Raw genomic sequence first — 20,748 nt, forward strand, 5'->3', positions numbered from 1 at the left:
TTTGGCGCCGTTGCCGGGGACTGTTTTTAAGTTAACATAAGGTTTCCTTGATTTAACTAGATTGAAGTTTTAATTTTTGTTAGAGTTGTGATTTCACTTTTCTTTCACTTGTGTTCATTCAGTTTATGCGAAGAGCAAGACGTCAACCAGTGGTTCCTGTTGACCTTGAGCTTGAGAGGACTGTAAGAAGACTAAACAGAGAGAAGAGAAAGAGATAATCCTACTGCAGAAGTGGAAGAAGTTGTTGTTGAAATGGCTGAACAAGAAAATAGGACACGAGGGAATTTTCAGTCCCCACAGTGAACGGAAGTGGGTCAAGTATTACTAGACCTACAGTACAAGCTAACAACTTTGAGATCAAGCCGGCAATCATCCAGATGATCTAGCAGTCGGTAAGATTCAACGGTGATTTGAAGGAGGATCCGAATAGCACTGCACATTTCTTGGAAATTTTCGATACCTTCAAGTCAAATGGAGTCGGATGCTATTAGGCTACGTTTTTCCCATTCTCATGGGAGATAAAGCAAAGGGGTGGTTAATGGCATTACCACCGGGAACGATTACAACATGGAATGATCTGGCACAAAAATTCTGACCAAGTTCTTCCCTCCAGCGAAGTCAGCGAAGTTGAGAAATGATATCACATCATTTCTACAAGATGATGCCGAGTCGTTGTACGAGGCTTGGGAGAGATACAAGGAATTGATGAGGAAGTGCCCACATCATGGTTTGCCAGTTGGCTTCAAGTCCAAACATTCTATAATGGTTTGATGGGTAACGTGCAAACCATGGTGGATGCAGCTTCAGAGGGGCTTTGCAAAATAAGACACCTGAAGAGGCTATGAGTTGCTTGAGGTTTTGGCAAGCAACAACTATCAAAGACCGAATGAGAGAGTTCCAACGAGAAATCTTCGGTCTTCATGAAGTAGATGCTTTCACAACCATCTCAGCCCACTCACTGGACTCCAAAATATTGGGAACTATGCAGATAAATTCTATACTACCTCAACTAACATGTGATTTTTGTGCAGGAAACCATGTGAGCAGCGAGTGCCAAGTCGGAAACACATTTGCACCGTCGTCTTCATCAACGGAGCAAGTAAATTACTTGGCAGGAAATCAAAGACAGCCGAACAACCCTTCTCCAACACCTACAACCCAGGGTGGAGAAATCATCCGAATCTGGCTTGGGGAAATCAAAACAACAGGGTAACCAATGGAACCAGAGGCAAGTTCCAAATAACCCACCAGGGGTGACCAATCAACCGGGAGATCAAAGAGTGTCGAAGTTGGAGGATTTGTTCGGTAAATTCATGCAAGAGACTACAGGGTTCATGAATGAGACGAGGACAAACTTTAGAAACCAAGGGGCGTCCATTCAGATCTTGAGGTACAGATGGGCCAATGGCCGAGAAGCTGCATGACAGACCATAGGGTTCTTTACCAAGTAATACTGTAACCAACCCACGTGAACAAGCAAATGCCATAATTTTGTGAAGTGGGACAGTTTTGGAAGAGGTAGGGCAGTCTACGAAAGAGGTGGAGCAACCCGGAAAGGAAGAATTTGAAGAGAGAATTGATGAGAGATTATTGTGAAGAAAATTCAGGTGCCTTAGGGAAGAAAAAGAAGAGGATGAAGGCAAAAAAGAAGGAGAAATTTCCATTCCCTGAGATACCACCAGAATTAGCACATCACACCCCACCAGTGCCTTTTCCTCAGAGATTGAAAAAGAAGAATCAGGATAAGCAATTTTCAGTTCATTGACATTTTTAGAAATTGCATATTAACATTCCTTTTGCAGATGCAATACAGCAAATGCCGAGTTATGCGAAGTTCCTGAAGGAAATCCTTTCGAACAAAAGGAAATTAGAAGATGAGGAAACAGTGATGCTAACAGAAGAGTGCAGTGCAATCCTCCAAAGAAATTACCCCCGAAGCTCAAAGATCCAGGGATTTTACTATTCCTTGTGTTATAGGGGATATTACGTTTGATCGTGTGCTTTGTGATCTAGGAGCTAGTATAAATTTGATGCCCTTTTCTGTTTTCAGGAGATTAGGGATTGGTGAAGTGAAGCCAACGACAATGTCGTTGCAACTAGCGGATCGGTCGATAAAGCACCCGAGGGGGATAGTTGAAGATGATTAGTGAAGGTGGGGAAAATAATATTTCCGCGGACTTTGTAGTGCTGGACATGGAGGAGGATAAGGAGATTCCTCTCATTTTGGGCCGACCATTCTTGGCCACGGGGAGAGCCCTGATTGATGTACAGGAAGGAAGTTGCTGTTAAGGGTTCAGGATGAAACAGTAACTTTTAATGTGTTTGATGCAATGAAGTTTCCATCGGAAGTGGATTCATGTTTTAGTGTGGATGTGGTGATGAACTTGTTGTAGAGTCCCTGGAAGAAAACATGCCAGAATACCTCTAGAAGCGTGTATAGCCAAATCTAAAACGGCAGAGGTAGAAGAATCAGCAAGGAACGATTGTGCTAGAATGTTAGAAGCACTCCAACCGATTGAGGAGAGGCAAGATGCAGAATTTGAGGAGTTTGACTTTGACAAAGAGAGGGCAAAGGAAATAATAAAGAAGTCCCAAGGCTTGAACTGAAACCTTTACGCCCTCACCTCAAATATGTCTATCTTGGAGATTCAGATACCTTTCCGGTGATTATTAGTGCAGATTTGAATGCCTTAGAGGAAGAGAAGTTGATTAGAGTGTTGAGGGAACATAGACTGGCGATTGGATGGACCATTACACATTAGAGGCATCTCACCCTCATTTTGCATGCATAAGATTCTCATGGAGGATGACTTTAAGCCGAGGGTGTCAACCACAACGGAGATTGAATCCTTCAATGAAGGAGGTTGTGAAACTCTTAGATGCGGGGATCATCTATCCGATTTCCGATAGTCCGTGGGTGAGCCCGGTACAAGTTGTTCCAAGAAGAAGGAGGGATTACGTTGTGAAGAATGAGAGTAATGAGTTGATTCCAACAAGGACGGTGAACGGGTTAGAGTATGCATTGATTATCATAAACTGAACAAGGCGACAAGGAAGGATCATTTTCCATTGCCCTTCATCGATCAGATGTTGGAGAGGTTGGCAGACATACATATTACTGTTTCTCTGGACGGCTATTCAGGATATAACCAAATTGCAATCGCTCCGGAGGATCAAGAGAAAACGACCTTCACTTGCCCCTACGGCACCTTTGCTTACCAAAGAATGCCGTTTGGTTATGCAATGCCCCAGCAACATTCCAAAGTGCATGATGTCAATCTTTGGAGACATGGTGGAAAGATTCATAGAAGTCTTCATGGATGACTTCTCAGTTTTTGGGTCATCATTTGATAATTGTCTAACAATCTGTCTCTTGTTTTGCAGCGATGCAAGGAACAAATTTGGTGCTGAATTGGGAGAAATGCCACTTCATGGTCCAACAGGGAATTGTGCTCGGGCATAGGATTTCCAGGATGGATTGAAGTTTGATCGGGCAAAGACAGAAGTGATTGAGAAGCTACCACCCCATCAAATGTCAAAGCAGTCCGAAGTTTCTTGGGGCATGCGGGTTTTAACAGACCTTCATAAAGGATCTTTCTAAGATCTCTAAACCCCTTTGCAATCTATTGAATAAAGATGTTGTTTTTGATTTTGATGATGATTGCATGCATGCTTTCCTAACTTTAAAAAAATTGCTAGTTTCTGCACCTATTATTGCAGTTCCTGATTGGGGACTGCCATTTGAACTAATGTGTGATGCTAGTGACTTTGCTAGGGGTAGTTTTAGGTTAGAGAAAAAATAAAGTCTGCATGTAATTCAGTATGCTAGTAAGACACTTGTTGATGCACAACTGAATTACACCACCACTGAAAAGAATTATTGCTATGGTGTTTCTTTTACAGTTTCGTTCTACCTTTTAGGTGCGAAGGTGATCGTTTACACGGACCATTCAGCACTCAGACACCTATTGAAGCAAGAAGCAAAGCCTCAGTTATAAGATGGATTCTACTACTTCAGAGTTTGAGTTGGAGATTCGAGACAAAAGGGTTCGGAAAATGTAGTAGCTGATCATTTGTCAAGATTGAGAAACCAATCAAGGGAGATGAGGTGGAAATGCCAATTTCAGAAACATTCCAGATGAGAAACTGATGAGAGTGACGAAGCACCATGGTATGGCGACTTTGCAAATTATCTATCGTCAGGGTGCTCCCAAGTGGTATGACAGTCCAACAGAAGAGAAAATTTTCTCAGATTTAAAGTACTACTTTTGGGAGAACCGTTCCTATACAGGCACTGTACTGATCAAATGATACGGAGGTGTGTCTCGGAGGAGAAATGGAGAGCATTCTAAGGCACTGTCATAGAAGGAAGTAGGTGGCCATTTTGGGGAGCTAGAACAGCAGCGAGGTGCTACAATCTGGGTTTTATTGGCCCACCCTCTTAGATTCCTTCCCGATGATCTAAAGTGTGACCAATGTCAACGGATGGGAAATATTCAAAAAGAGATGAGATGCCGTTGAACAACATCTTGGTGGTAGAAATTTTTGACGTTTGGGGATTGATTTCATGGGTCCTTCCCAAGTTCCTATGGGAACTCTTATATTGGTAGCTGTGGATTATGTGTCGAAATGGGTTGAGGCAGTGGCATTGCCAACTAATGATGCTAGGTGGTGATTAATTTTGTGAAAGTATTTTCTCAAGGTTTGGAGTACCACGAGCAATTATTAGTGATGGAGGATCGCTTTTTGCAATAGGCAAATGGATGCACTGCTGAGTAAATATGGAGTGACACATAGAGTGGCAACACCCTATCATCCACAAACGAGCGGGCAAGTACAACTGTCAAATAGAGAACTGAAGGGATTTTAGAGAAAACAGTTAATGCCTCGACGAAGGATTGGTCACGGAAGCTGGACGGGCTTTATGGGCATATCGCACTACCTTCAAAACCCCAATTGGTATGTCTCTGTTCAGATTAGTTTATGGGAAAGCGTGTCACTTGCCGGTGGAACTTGAACATAAGCATATTGGGCCGTCAAGCAGTTTAACATGGACTTGAAAGCCGCGGGAGAGGAGAGAATGCTGACTTTGAACGAGCTTGATGAGTTTCGTCTGGAAGCATATGAAAATGCCCGGAATTATAAAGAGAAGACAAAAGGTGGCACGACAAGCACATCCGGGTCAAGGCTTTTGAAGTTGGGCAGAAAGTATTGTTGTTCAACTCTAGAGTTAGGCTTTTCCCCGGAAAACTTAAGTCTAGATGGTCCGGACCGTTCACTATAACGAGGATACATGCATCCGGCAGTGAAGTCACACATGGAAAAAGGGCACTTTCACGGTTAATGGACAGAGATTGAAGCCATACGTTGAGGGGGTGATGATTGCAAGTTCATCCCAATCCGGCTGGACATCCCAACCTAAAGGATGAAAGAGTCAAGCTTCCGACTATAAACAGCGCTTCTTGGAGGCAACCCAAGTGTTTTTAACTTTTTGATTTTAAATTTTGCTGTTCGAATTGTTCTCTTCATTTTTAGTTTGTATAAAATTTATGTTTTTATTGTTTCAGGTGTTTCAGGTGAAGTCTAGAGCCAAAGGAGGTATAAAAAATTTCCAAACTTCGCCGGGGCGAAAAGTTTCTTCTTCGCCGCGGCGAAGAGACATGAGGAATACCAGGTTTGCTACTGGAGTATTTCGCCGCGGCGAAGTAATTGTTGTCGCCGCGGCGAAAGTAAAGGAATTAATTTGCGAAAAATTGGCTAAGGCATTTCGCCGCGGCGAAGAAATTTTCTCGCCGAGGCGAAGTTAGCCTTGAACTCTCGGGAAGTTTTCGCCCCGGCAAGAATTCTTCTTCGCCGCTGGCAAACCTGGAAATTTTAGGGTTTATGCGTGACGAACTTCACCGCGGCGAAGAGACTTTTTTATATATAACACTTTCTTCTCTCATTTTCACGCCGCCTTGCATCTTGAGTTGAGAGAAAATTTTCCAACTTTCAATCTTTCACTTCTATTTTGCTTTCCAACCAAAATAATCACTCACAACATTCCTAAACACCAAAACAACCCATTTCAACAACAAATTTCACAAAAATTTCAAAAAAAAATTTGGATCAAAAATTTGGGGTTTTCTTGTTGGATCGTTTCTTGGGTCAATTGGTGGTGCAAACGCCTTCATATTGTAAGATCCGAAAACCCAAAGCTTTATTTTGGAAAATTTTAGTCTATAATCGTAGATCTAAAAATTATGTGACTTTTAACTTGAGAAATTTTGGGTTTGTTGAGTTGTGATTGTGATTCATGTTGAGAAGTTTTGTTAACCAATTGATTGTTAGAAGTGTGGGTGTTGATTATTTGGAGTGTTTGTGTTGAATTGAAATATCGTAGTTTGGGGGTTGAATTGCGAATTTTTAGAAGTGTGGATTTTTTTTTGTAATTTTGATGTGGAATTTATTTTAAGGGTATATTGGCTGGAAACCAGAACCCGCCTTAAAAACTGCCTAGCAGTATTTGGAAACCTCTGGTATAACAACGCCGCGTACACCTTAAATAGAAAAATCGTAGTTTGGGTTGAATTGCAATTTTTGGAAGTGTGGATTGTTTTTGCAGGTTGGACATGGCCATGTTTTTATAAGGCTAATTCCTTGGGGTTAACATTTTGTATTGAATTCATGAATCAATGGCCCCGAAAATTAAGCAACGAGCAAGGGGAAGAATGTTGACACCAGTTTGTGAATGAGGCAGCCCGAAAACGTTATGAGGAGGTGATCACACAAAGGATAAGGGCTTCATCCCTGAACGTGGATTGACAGCAAAACAATCTGTGATGGAGTAGGGGTAGACGTTGGAACATGTTCATGCGTGCTCCTGAGGAGCCGCAGTAGAACCGTTGGTCAGAGAGTTCTATGCCAACTTCCCCAAAAGTCAGATGAGATTGTGTTTGTACGAGGGAGGATGTGCCATTTTCACAAGAGACATCAACAAATTCTTCAACTTGCCCAAATTGTCACTGATCAGTATGTGGAGTTTCAAAAGATCAACCTATGAGGATAATATTATCTTCCCGGTCATTGCGAAACCAGGGGCAACGTGGGAAGTGTCTAAAAACAGAAAAAGACACTCAAAGACACGTTGACACCAATGCTCGGCTATGCAGTACTTTGTCTGGCTAAACTAATGCCGGAGACGCACTACACACAGTGACTCATGAGAAGCGGAATTGCTCTACTCTATTGCCACAAGAAATAGTATGTGTGGGAGACATCATTTGAGAGTATCAGGATAGCATCCACAAAGGGACATCAAGCTACTGCTTCCGCATCTCATCACTGCCATGTGCATAAAAGCGGGGTCAAGTTTCAGATGATGAGCCGCGTATTCATCCGGCTCCAACTCTAATGACGGCTATTTCAGAAACACCTTGACTGAACGACAGCTGCCCAACCAAGCAGGGGCGAAGAGGCAAAGAACGAGCATGGCCATATCATCCACCCCACAGGATCTCAGAAAGAAATGATGAAAGAAATGATGGGAATGATGAATACATGAAGAGACGACAGGATTGGATGATGGAGCGGACACAACACTTCATGAATTGCTAACGAACAGTTTCAAGGATCTGAATGTTGACACTTCCGCATATCAATGGGTTGACTGGAACTCAGATGACTGCCGGAATCAGAGAAGAAGAAGAAGACGGGAAGATGAAGAGGAAGAAGAGGAAGAACAAGACTGAACCGGAGCACCTGTTTATGTTTTGTTTTATTGTTTTCATTTATTTTTTTGGCCAGTTGAAACTTAAACTCATTTTATTTTGGTTTTGGATTGTGTTTTTTTTTTTTTTTGTTATGGTTGTTTTTTAGTATTGTTAAAAAGGGCGAGATTAGGTTGTAATACTTTCAATTTAGTTGTGAATTCGGTCTAACATGAGGAAACCATAGTTTTGTTGTTTTGACAGAATTTGGATGATGAAAAATCCGAGAACGGGTGAACATTGGGGAGCGACAATTCATGACTTAACAGGAGCATTCTCGTACCTTTACGTTGTTCTTTTGTTTTTCTTTGTTCTAATTTTCTCTATTCCTAACTTATGCATTGGAACATTGGGGACAAGTTATAATTTTTGGGGGTATGGAATAGATTTTGAGTTTAGGTATATTGGCTGGAAACCAGTAACTGCCTAGCATATTTGGCGACCTCGGGTTTAACAACGCCGCGTACACCTTAAACAAAAAATCTATTTTAAGGGTATGGGCTGGAAACCAGTAACTGCCTTAAAAACTGCCTAGCATTATTTGGCGACCTCGGTTTAACAACGCCGCGTACACCTTAAATGTGAAAAAAAAAATTTTACTTTTGTGTTGTATTTTTCGTGTGTTTTTGTTTTGTTGCCGATGATGGTTGTATAAATCATGATGAGAATAGTTGTTGAATTTTTATTGTGAGAAATGTTAAGCATTGCTCAAGTTTACGTTTATTGACTGAATTTTGATTGAGGTTTGTTGAGTGGTTCAACCACGATTTTCATTTTTTCGGCATGCTTAATTCATTTTATTGCGATTAGGCAAATTTTGATAATGTTGGGGGATTCAGAACCTAGTTGAAACTGCTTTGAGGCAAATTTTAGGATTAGACATGGTTGAGGAGATGATTTAGGCATTTTTGGAACGTTTGAGCCTTTCTAACCAACCCATGATTGAAATTTTCACTAGTCACCCTTGAGTCCATTTGAACTTTGCTTTATTTTCTTGGAAACAACAGATTTGTAAATTCCTTACCCTAAACATTTTATCATACCTTAGGAGAATTCGGTCTTAGTGCAAACAGAGAACGAAACGAGTGTACAATTGAGTAAAAGATTAGTTTGGGGGTTAAGAGAAGAAAAAATAAGAAAGACCAAAAAGAATGATGTGGGGGTTGAAAGAAAAGAAAAAAACAAAGGAGTAGTCACCTCAATTCAATTCTGTGGTTGAAAAAAAAAAAAAAAAAATTGTCGAACACATGCTGCCTAGTTTAAGGGTAACCCTGAAACCAGAACCCGCCTTAAAAACTGCCTAGCACTATTTGGCGACCTCGGGTTTACACAACGCCACGTATACCTAACGTCTCCCCTGCATTTATGGTTACCAAAAGTTTAAGAATACGCGTTTGAAGGCTGTGAATTAGTAGACATGTCGATTGGTGTTGAGAAAGTGTGGTTTCGATGTGATTTGAGTTTGCTTTAGGACACCGAGTTCTCTTACTTTGTTTCCTACCTTTTATTGGCCCATGACCCGAGCCTAACATTGCAGCCTTTAAAGACCTTTGATTCTCATCTGTGTTTAGTCCTCATTTTGGAGATTATTCGATATTTAGGCTTATGGAGTCTACCACCATTTGATAAACTTTACAATTTTTGCATAAAAATAATCCGGAATTTGGAATGTGGGATTGAAGTGGGGATTACCTACTTGGTGACCGTTGAGGAAAACGTCGATGTAGCTATAACTTCTTGGAATGTCGAACTCCTGATATAAAAACTTTCAACAATTTGTGAGACCTGTGCAATGTCTAGGCAATTCAGTGTGGCATTTGAGTTTTGTTGATTTTGGTTTTTCAGTTTGTTTGCATGTGTTGTCATGTTTTGTTTTCGTTGTTGTCTTTATTTCGTTAGTTTGTACTGTATGCTCGGGACGAGCATCTCTTTTAGTTGGGGGTAGTTGATAATCCGTAAATTATACAGTTTTTTATTTGATCTTTTTGTCGGATTCAGGTACTTTCTAGTGCATTTTTACCTGAATTGGGGTGCTATCTTTACTTTTCGTGTTTCAGGTTAAAATGGACTTTTTGAGCGAATAAAGACAAATTGGATAGTTGACTCATAATTGAGCGGATTTCAGAAGATAGGAGAGTTCCGGAGCAGGACAACCACGATGAAGCTTGTTTCCAAGGTAGAGAGCCGAAAACGAAGAATCGAACGAAGAGGCAAGCAGAGTGGCAGTTCTGTAAATTTCAGAACTTTTGAAGGAGCTTCGCCCCGGCAAAATTGTCTCGCCGCGGCGAAGTTAGGCAGAGACGATTTGGAATTTTCCATTCTTCGCAGCGGCGACAGTCAAATTTTCAGTTTTTAAACGCACAGTTTCGTGTGTGCGTGTTTTTGACTGGGTTTTTGGACTAGGTATAAAAAAAACTTAACTTTTGTAAAGGGGCTGGAGCTATTAGGTTGAGCCGTCTTTTAGTATTTCCTTAGAAAAAAGCTTGAGTTTTTCGATTGTAAAAGAAGTTCCGATTTTGACTGAAGAATTCTCTTTGGGAAGTTTCTTATCCTTCATTTCAGATTCATTATGTTTAACGTGTTTATTTCTATTTTCATTTTATAGTGTTAATTTAGCTATGAACTAATCTTCTATGGTTAGGGTTTTGATTGTAGTTTGGATTTGAAATGGGTTAAGTATTTGATTGTGTTATCTCCATGTGAATAAGCTTTGGTTGTGTGTTATTCTAGAATTAAATGCTGTATGTGATGAACATGATGAGATTGAGAAATAATTCATGTAAGCTTCTTGGGTAATCACCATTTTAGTATTGGATGCTAGAGATATTCAAGAATTAATGAAATCAAATAGGATTCTTGTGCTTATGAATTTAGAATTATTAACCTTCAATTTGTTGGGTGCGGATTGTTATAAGATGAATAGGAAAGCATAGCCCGAGAGGTATGTTAACATATTAGTGAATCCGATTTACAACCATTGCCACGTGAATGTGAAAATAGTGTAACTCTTAGGTTTAACCCATAAAAGTCCAAATGAAGTCAAAACCCTACCCGTTTTGCTTGAATTGATTTTCTGTGTTTCATTTGCTTTCTTATTTAAGATTTAATTCTTTGTTTACTTTTAATTTTGTTTTCTTTTTCATTAAACTTTGCTCCCACCAATCCAAGAAATTCGATTGCCTCAACTTGTTAACGTTAGGAAACTTAGTGCTTTGCTACCAGTCCTCGTGGGAACGATATCCTACCCATCACTTTATTACTTGAGCGACTGGTGCACTTGCTAGTTTTGCATGTTGTAGTAAACACGCATCATTAAGTGTTTCAAATCTTGATAGTGAGAACCTGATGTGCACATATGGTGGCTATTCTAGAAACGTCCGTAGCCCCAGTATTATTCTGAAGTAAGGGCACTGATAAGAGTGTAATTTAAATATTTTTATTCCTTCCATATTATGTTTTTTGTTATGTTTTATGCCTATTTGAGTTGATTATAATTTATTTTGTGAGTTTAGCATAGTTGGATAGACTTTAGGAAATAAGTGATAAAAGATTAGGAAATTCCAGAATTGTTGTTATTCTGACTAGTGCTGCGTCTTTCAGGTTTTTCAGGGAGCTAGATTCCTCGATTGCAAAAGTGTTCTTCAGAGAAATTACAGTAGACAAATCAAGATTTTCAGGAAGGTATTATGGGCGAGAATCCGAGTTTGTTTGGGTTCTCAGTAGTTGTTGCAAAACCGGACCTGGAATCCTAGTCGTAGAAGGATTCCTTAGCTGAGTATTGAATTTTTGAACAGGCCTAACTGGAGCGTCAGATATCAAAAATGGGTGATTCAAAAGCCCAGATTCATCTACACATCTGGAACTACAATTTTTATGAAGTGACCAAGCCCATAAAAGATCTTTTACATTGCCAGAATCCTGGTGCAAGCTGGAGACGAATTCTATTTTCCATATCTTATAAGATTTTGACAAATCTGGAAGTCTATCTTCTAGGAAACGTCTAAGAAAGAAATTCCGTGATTCTTGGGAAGAATTAAGGAAAACACATGTTATTTAATTAGAAGTTTTTAGGGTAAACGGGGAGGAAGGACAGTAGAGTTTTAATTTTCAGAGTTTTTGCTTTCTAGATCAAGATGTGCGGCTAATTTCCTTCTTTTGTTCAAGGGGATTTTGAAGCCTAATTTCATGTCATTGGTGTAACTTAACTTCAGTAACGTTGTTCTCAATCTCGTTTTTATTAGAATTGTTTATGTTATTTTGATTTAATTGTCTGTGATTCTTGTTTGANGTTGGATCGAGGAGGTGAATACTTAAGCTCAGAGTTTTCAGAGTACGTGAAGGAATGTGGGATAGTTCACAACTCACTCCTCCTTATACACCCGAACACAATAGAGTATCAGAAAGGAGGAACAGGACCTTAGTTGACATGGTTAGGTCCATGATGAGTTTTATGATTTACCTGCATTATTCTGGGGTTATGCCCTAGAGACAACGACTCACGTTTTGAACTATGTGCTATCAAAGTCTGTAGATAAGACTCCATATGAGCTATGGAGTGGGCGAAGGCCCAACTTGTCTTATCTAAGGATTTGGGGTTGTAATGCTTATGTTAAGAAATTGACTTCGAACAAGCTGGGCCAAAAATCCTGTAAATGTATATTTGTGGGGTATCCAAAGGATACTATTTCTACCACCCAGAAGAACGCAAAATTTTTGTTCCTCGTCTAGTGTCTTCTTAGAAAATGAATATTTTCTAAGAAGTACTAGTGGGAGAAAAGTAGAACCCGATGAAGTTCTAGAACCATAAGATATACTAGATGAAGGACGGGATGAAGTGCCATAGGAAGTTGTTGAGCATCATGAGGAGGTTACTCCACCACTTGTGGATCAAAGTGAACCACCTTAGGTAGCACAGAAGCTATGTAGATCTGGGAGAGTACGCCATGAGCCCGACAGATATGGTTATCCAGTGACTCAACATGGTGACGTATTAGTCTACCAAGACGAGTAACCCAGAACCTACGAAGACGCTATATCAGATCCAGATTTTGTTAAATGGCTTGAAGCCATGAAATCTGAGATGGACTCCATATACCAGAACCAAGTGTGGTCTCTGGTGGAACCATCTGAAGGGGTAAAACCTATAGGGTGTAAATGGGTCTTCAAGAAGAAGACTGACATGGACGGCAATGTGCATACTGTTAAAGCACGACTGGTTACCAAAGGTTTCAAACAAATTCATGGCATGGACTATGAAGAAACCTTTTCGCCGGTTGCCATGATTAAATCCATCTGAATTATGCTTGCGATTGCTGCATATCATGACTATGAGATTTGGCAAATGGATGTCAAAACTACTTTCTTGAACAGAAACCTTGAGGAGGGTGTGTATATGACACAACTAGATGGTTTCGTTCTTGATAGTCAAGCTAATAAAGTATGCAAGTTGCAAAGATCCATCTATGGACTTGAGCAAGCTTCAAGGAGCTAGAACATTCATTTTGATGAAGCGGTAAAAGAATTCGGTTTTATCAAGAACGAAGATGAGCCATGTGTTTACAAGAAAGTGAGTGGGAGTGCGGTAGCATTCCTATTGTTGTATGTCGATGACATACTTCTAATCGGGAATGATATACCGAACTTGCAGTCGGTAAAGACTTGGTTATCAAAACGCTTCTCCATAAAGGACTTAGGAAGCAGCCTACATCCTTGGTATAAAGATCTATCGTGATAGACCGCATAGGTTGCTTGGCCTAAGTCATAGTGCGTATATTGACAAGGTATTGAAAAGATTCAGTATGGAAGAATCCGAGAAGGGATTTCTTCCGATGTCACATGGTGTTTATCTGTCTAAGGAATTTTTTCCTAAAATACAAGATGAGAGAGATAAGATGAAGAGGATCCCATATGCATCAACAATTGGATCCATCATGTATGCCATGCTATGTACTCAGATTGATGTCTCATGTGCTATAAGCACTTGTAGTAGATATCAATCGGATCCAGGTGAGCGTTACTGGATGGCTGTCAAGAATATTCTTAAGTACCTGAAGAGGACTAAGGATATGTTCTTGGTTTATGGAGGGGAAGATGAGCTCACTGTAAAAGGATACAATGATACTAGTTTCCAAACGGACACAAATGATTATTGATCGCAATCAAGGTTTTTATTTTGTCTCAATGGCAGTGCAGTGAGCAGGAAGAGCTTTAAGCAAAGCACTATAGTGGACTCTACAATGGAGGCTGAGTATATTGCATTGTCAGATACGGCCAACAAGGAGGCAGTCTGGATTAAGAAGTTCATTACTGAACTTGGTGTGGTTCCCACGATTGTTGATCCTATAGACATCTGTTGTGACAACAATGGAGCAATTGCTCAAGCCAAGGAACCACGGTCTCATCAGAAGTCTACACACATACTCAGACGATTCCATCTCATCAGAGAGATAGTTGAGAGGAAAAACATGCAGATTAGTAAAGTGCATACTGACAACAATCTCGTAGATCCACTGACAAATCCTCTATCGTAGCATAAACATGAAAGGCACTTCAGATCATTTGGTATTAAATACATGAATGATTGGCTATAATGCAAGTGGGAGAATGTTAGAGTAGATGCTCTAGAGCCAATCAATTATTGTATATTGACATCTTTGAAATAATGTTCATTAATCAATAATAAAAGGCATTTTATTCTATTCTCGGAGACGTTTATAATTGCAATATGTATTGATATATGTCCTTAGAATGTTAGACCGTACAAGGGTGTTAAGTGATAATCCGTAAATATACAGTTTTATTTGATCTTTTTGTCGGATTTCAGGTACTTTCTAGTGCATTTTTTACCTGAATTGGTGCGTAATTCTTTACTTTTCGTGTTTCAGGTTAAAATGGCTTTTTGAGCAAATAAAGACAAAATTGTATGTTTGACTCAGAATTGAGCGGATTTCAGAAGATAGGAGAGTTCCGGAGCAGGACAACGCCGATGAGCTTGTTTCCAAGGTAGAGAGCCGAAAATCGAAGAATCGAACGAAGAGCAGCAGAGTGGCAGTTCTTAAATTTCAGAACTTTTGAAGGAGCTTCGCCCCGGCGAGAAATTGTCTTCGCCGCGGCGAAGTTGCAGAGACAATTTGGATTTTCCATTCTTCGCCGCGGCGAAGAATTCTTCTTTGCCGCGCGACGTCAAATTTTTCAGTTTTGTAAACGCACAGTTTCGGGTGTGCTTGTTTTTGACTGGTTTTTGGACTAGGTATAAAAGAAAAACTTAACTTTTTGTAAAGGGGCTGGAGCTGTTGTTGAGCCATCTTTTACATTTTCCTTAGAGAAAAAGCTTGAGTTTTTCGGATTGTAAAAGGGAAGATTGATTTGACTAGAAGATTCATCTTTTGGAATTCTTATCCTTCATTTCAGATTCATTATGTTTAACGTGTTTATTTCTATTTTCATTTTATAGTGTTAATTAGCATAGACTAATCTTCTATGGGTTAGGGTTTTGATTGTAGTTTGGATTTGAATGGTTAGTATTGATGTGTATCTCATGTAATAGCTTTGTTTGTGTTTATCTGTTAGTTATGTTATGTTGTTTTGTTATCTCAGGAAAAACAAAGAACGAAGAAAGATCAGAAAAAAGCTCTTGGGTAATCACCATTTAGTATTGGATGCTAGAGATAGATTCAAGAATTAATGAAATCAAATTAGGATTCTTGTACTTTGAATTTAGTTATTAACTTCAATTTGTTGGGTGCGGATTGTTAATAAGGATGAAAGCATAGCCCGAGAGGGTATGTTAACATATTAGTGAATCCGATTTACAACCGCACGTGAATGTGAAAATAGTGTAACTCTTAGGTTTAACCCATAAAAGTCCAAATGAATCAAAACCCTACCCGTTTTGCTTGAATTGATTTTCTGTGTTTCATTTGCTTTCTTATTTAAGATTTATTCTTTGTTTACTTTTAATTTTGTTTCTTTTCATTAACTTTGCTCCCACCAATCCAAGAAATCGATTGCCTCAACTTGTTAACGTTAGGAAACTAGTGCTTTGCTACCAGTCCTCGTGGGAACGATATCCTACCCATCACTTTATTACTTGAGCGACTGGTGCACTTGCTAGTTTTGCATGTTGTAGTAAACACGCATCAAGTTTTTGGCGCCGTTGCCGGGACTGTTTTTAAGTTAACATTAAGGTTTCCTTGAGTTTAACTAGATTGAAGTTTTAATTTTTGTTAGAGTTGTGATTTCACTTTTTTTCACTTGTGTTCATTCAGTTTATGCGAAGACAAGACGTCAACCGTGGTTCCTGTTGACCTTGAGCTTGAGAGGACTGTAAGAAGACTAAACAGAGAGAGAAGAGAAAGAGATAATCCTACTGCAGAAGTGGAAGAAGTGTTTGTTGAAATGGCTGAACAAGAAATAGGACACTGAGGGAATTTTCAGTCCCCACAGTGAACGGAAGTGGGTCAAGTATACTAGACCTACAGTACAAGCTAACAACTTTGAGATCAAGCCGGCAATCATCCAGATGATCTAGCAGTCGGTAAGATTCAACGGTGATTTGAAGGAGGATCCGAATTAGCACATTGCACATTTCTTGGAAATTTTCGATACCTTCAAGTCAAATGGAGTGTCGGATGCTATTAGGCTACGTTTATTCCCATTCTCATTGGGAGATAAAGCAAAGGGTGGTTAATGGCATTACCACCGGGAAAATTACAACATGGAATGATCTGGCACAAAAATTCTTGACCAAGTTCTTCCCTCCAGCGAAGTCAGCGAAGTTGAGAAATGATATCACATCATTTCTACAAGATGATGCCGAGATCGTTGTACGAGGCTTGGGAGAGATACAAGGAATTGATGAGGAAGTGCCCACCCATGGTTTGCCAGTTTGGCTTCAAGTCCAAACATTCTATAATGGTTTGATGGGTAACGTGCAAACCATGGTGGATGCAGCTTCAGGAGGGGCTTTGCAAAATAAGACACCTGAAGAGGCGTATGAGTTGCTTGAGGTTTTGGCAAGCAACACTATCAAAGACCGAATGAGAGAGTTCCAACGAGGAAATCTTCGGGTCTTCATGAAGTAGATGCTTTCACAACCATCTCAGCCCAACTCACTGGACTCCAAAAATAGTTGGGAACTATGCAGATAAATTCTATACTAGCACCTCAACTAACATGTGATTTTTGTGCAGGAAACCATGTGAGCAGCGAGTGCCAAGTCGGAAACACATTGCACCGTCGTCTTCATCAACGGAGCAAGTAAATTATTGGCAGGAAATCAAAGACCAAACGAACACCATTCTCCAACACCTACAACCCAGGGTGGAGAAATCATCCGAATCTGGCTTGGGGAAATCAAAACCAACAGGGTAACCAATGAACCAGAGGCAAGTTCCAAATAACCCACCAGGGGTGACCAATCAACCGGGAGATCAAGAGTGTCGAAGTTGGAGGATTTGTTCGGTAAATTCATGCAAGAGCTACAGGGTTCATGAATGAGACGAGGACAAACTTTAGAAACAAGGGGCGTCCATTCAGAATCTGAGGTACAGATGGGCCAATGGGCCAGAAGCTGCATGACAGACCATAGGGTTCTTTACCAAGTAATACTGTAACCAACCCACGTGAACAAGCAAATGCCATAATTTTGTGAAGTGGGACAGTTTTGGAAGAGGTAGGGCAGTCTACGAAAGAGGTGGAGCAACCCGAAAGGAAGAATTTGAAGAGAGAATTGATGAAGAATTAATTGTGAAGAAAATTCAGGTGCCTTAGGGGAAGAGAAAAAGAAGAGGATGAAGGGCAAAAGAAGAAGAGAAATTTCCATTCCCTGAGATACCACCAGAATTAGCACATCACACCCCACCGTGCCTTTTCCTCAGAGATTGAAAAAGAAGAATCAGGATAAGCAATTTTCGAAGTCATTGACATTTTTAAGAAATTGCATATTAACATTCCTTTTGCAGATGCAATACAGCAAATGCCGAGTTATGCGAAGTTCCTGAAGGAAATCCTTTCGAACAAAAGGAAATTAGAAGATGGGGAAACAGTGATGCTAACAGAAGAGTGCAGTGCAATCCTCCAAGAAATTACCCCCAAGCTCAAAGATCCAGGGAGTTTACTATTCCTTGTGTTATAGGGGATATTACGTTTGATCGTGTGCTTTGTGATCTAGGAGCTAGTATAAATTTGATGCCCTTTTCTGTTTTCAGGAGATTAGGGATTGGTGAGTGAAGCCAACGACAATGTCGTTGCAACTAGCGGATCGGTCGATAAAGCACCCGAGGGGGTAGTTGAAGATGTATTAGTGAGGTGGGGAAAATAATATTTCCAGCGGACTTTGTAGTGCTGGACATGGAGGAGGATAAGGAGATTCCTCTCATTTTGGGCCGACCATTCTGGCCACGGGGAGAGCCCTGATGATGTACAGGAAGGGAAGTTGCTGTTAGGGTTCAGGATGAAACTAACTTTTAATGTGTTTGATGCATAGTTTCCATCGGAAGTGGATTCATGTTTAGTTGGATGTGGTGGATGAACTTGTTGTAGAGTCCCTGGAAGAGAAACATGCCAGAATACCTCTAGAAGCGTGTATAGCCAAATCTAAAACGGCAGAGGTAGAAGAATCAGCAAGGAACGATTGTGCTAGAAGTTAGAAGCACTCCAACCGATTGAGGAGAGGCAAGATGCAGAATTTGAGGAGTTTGACTTTGACAAAGAGAGGCAAAGGAAAATAATAAAGAAGTCCCAAGGCTTGAACTGAAACCTTTACGCCTCACCTCAAATATGTCTATCTTGGAGATTCAGATACCTTTCCGGTGATTATTAGTGCAGATTTGAATGCCTTAGAGGAAGAGAAGTTGATTAGAGTGTTGAGGGAACATAAGGAGGCGATTGGATGGACCATTACGGACATTAGAGGCATCTCACCCTCATTTTGCATGCATAATTCTCATGGAGGATGACTTTAAGCCGAGGGTGCAACCACAACGGAGATTGAATCCTTCATGAAGGAGGTTGTGAAACTCTTAGATGCGGGATCATCTATCATTTCCGATAGTCCGTGGGTGAGCCCGGTACAAGTTGTTCCAAAGAAAGGAGGGATTACGTTGTGAAGAATGAGAGTAATGAGTTGATTCCAACAGGACGGTAACGGGTTGGAGAGTATGCATTGATTATCATAAACTGAACAAGGCGACAAGGAAGGATCATTTTCCATTGCCCTTCATCGATCAGATGTTGGAGAGGTTGGCAGGACATACATATTACTGTTTCCTGGACGGCTATTCAGGATATAACCAAATTGCAATCGCTCCGGAGGATCAAGAGAAAACACCTTCACTTGCCCTACGGCACCTTTCTTACCAAAGAATCCGTTTGGGTTATGCATGCACCAGCAACATTCCAAGTGCATGATGCAATCTTTGGAGACATGGTGGAAAGATTCATAGAAGTTCTTCATGGATGACTTCTCAGTTTTTGGGTCATCATTTGAAATTGTCTAACAAATCTGTCTCTTGTTTTGCAGCGATGCAAGGAAACAAATTTGGTGCTGAATTGGGAGAATGCCACTCATGGTCCAACAGGGAATTGTGCTCGGCATAGGATTTCCAAGGATGGATTGAAGTTGATCGGGCAAAGACAGAAGTGATTGAGAAGCTACCACCGCCATCAAATGTCAAAGCAGTCCGAAGTTTCTTGGGGCATGCGGGGTTTTACAGACGCTTCATAAAGGATCTTTCTAGATCTCTAAACCCCTTTGCAATCTATTGAATAAAGATTTTGTTTTTGTTTTGATGATGATTGCATGCATGCTTCCTAACTTAAAAAAATGCTAGTTTCTGCACCTATTATTGCAGTTCCTGATTGGGACTGCCATTGAACTAATGTGTGATGCTAGTGACTTTGCTTAGGGGTAGTTTTTAGGTTAGAGAAAAAATAAAGTGCTGCATGTAATTCAGTATGCTAGTAAGACACTTGTTGATGCACAACTGAATTACACCACCACTGAAAAAGAATTATTGGCTATGGTGTTGCTTTTGACAAGTTTCGTTCTTACCTTTAGGTGCGAAGGTGATCGTTTACACGACCATTCAGCACTCAGACACCTATTGGCGAAGCAAGAAGCAAAGCCTCAGTTTAAGATGGATTCTACTACTCAGAGTTTGAGTTGGAATTCGAGACAAAAGGTTCGGAAAATGTAGTAGCTGATCATTTGTCAAGAATTGAGAAACCAATCAAGGGAGATGAGTGGAAATGCCATTTCAGAAACATTTCCAGATGAGAAACTGATGAGAGTGGACGAAGCACCATGGTATGCGGACTTGCAAATTATCTATCGTCAAGGTGCTCCCAAGTGGTATGACAGTCCAACAGAAGAGAAAATTTTTCGATTTAAAGTACTACTTTTGGGAAGAACCGTTCCTATACAGGCACTGTACTGATCAAGATACCGGAGGTGTGTCTCGGAGGAAGAAAATGGAGAGCATTCTAAGGCACTTCATGAGAAGGAAGTAGGTGGCCATTTTGGGGGCTAGAACAGCAGCGAAGGTGCTACAATCTGGGTTTTATTGGCCAACCCTCTTTAAAGATTCCTTCCCGATGATTCTAAAGTGTGACCAATGTCAACGGATGGGAAATATTTCAAAAAGAGATGAGATGCCGTTGAACAACATCTTGGTGGTAGAAATTTTTGACGTTTGGGGGATTGATTTCATGGGTCCTTTCCCAGTTCCTATGGGAACTCGTATAATTGGTAGCTGTGGATTATGTGTCGAAATGGGTTGAGGCATGGGCATTGCCAACTAATGATGCTAGGGTGGTGATTAATTTTGTGAGAAGAATTTTCTCAGTTTGGAGTACCACGAGCAATTATTAGTGATGGAGGATCGCATTTTTGCAATAGGCAAATGGATGCACTGCTGAGTAAATATGGAGTGACACATAGAGTGGCAACACCCTATATCCACAAACGAGCGGGCAAGTACAACTGTCAAATAGAAGAACT

General features: G+C 40.4%; 2 non-coding genes across 2 annotated transcripts; both read right to left on the minus strand.

Annotated features, from left to right (window-relative positions):
* Window positions 1–624: 624 nt before the first annotated feature.
* LOC116119138 lies at window positions 625–731 on the minus strand. Its single transcript, XR_004126327.1, has one exon. It is a non-coding gene; the product is annotated as a small nucleolar RNA R71 (small nucleolar RNA).
* A 15,791-nt stretch (window positions 732–16,522) lies between these two features.
* LOC116119142 lies at window positions 16,523–16,629 on the minus strand. The gene has a single exon (XR_004126331.1). It is a non-coding gene; the product is annotated as a small nucleolar RNA R71 (small nucleolar RNA).
* Between the last annotated feature and the right edge of the window lie 4,119 nt (window positions 16,630–20,748).

The sequence above is a fragment of the Pistacia vera genome, unplaced genomic scaffold, assembly GCF_008641045.1.
Source record: "Pistacia vera cultivar Batoury unplaced genomic scaffold, PisVer_v2 Contig874, whole genome shotgun sequence".
NCBI classification, from domain to species: domain Eukaryota; kingdom Viridiplantae; phylum Streptophyta; class Magnoliopsida; order Sapindales; family Anacardiaceae; genus Pistacia; species Pistacia vera.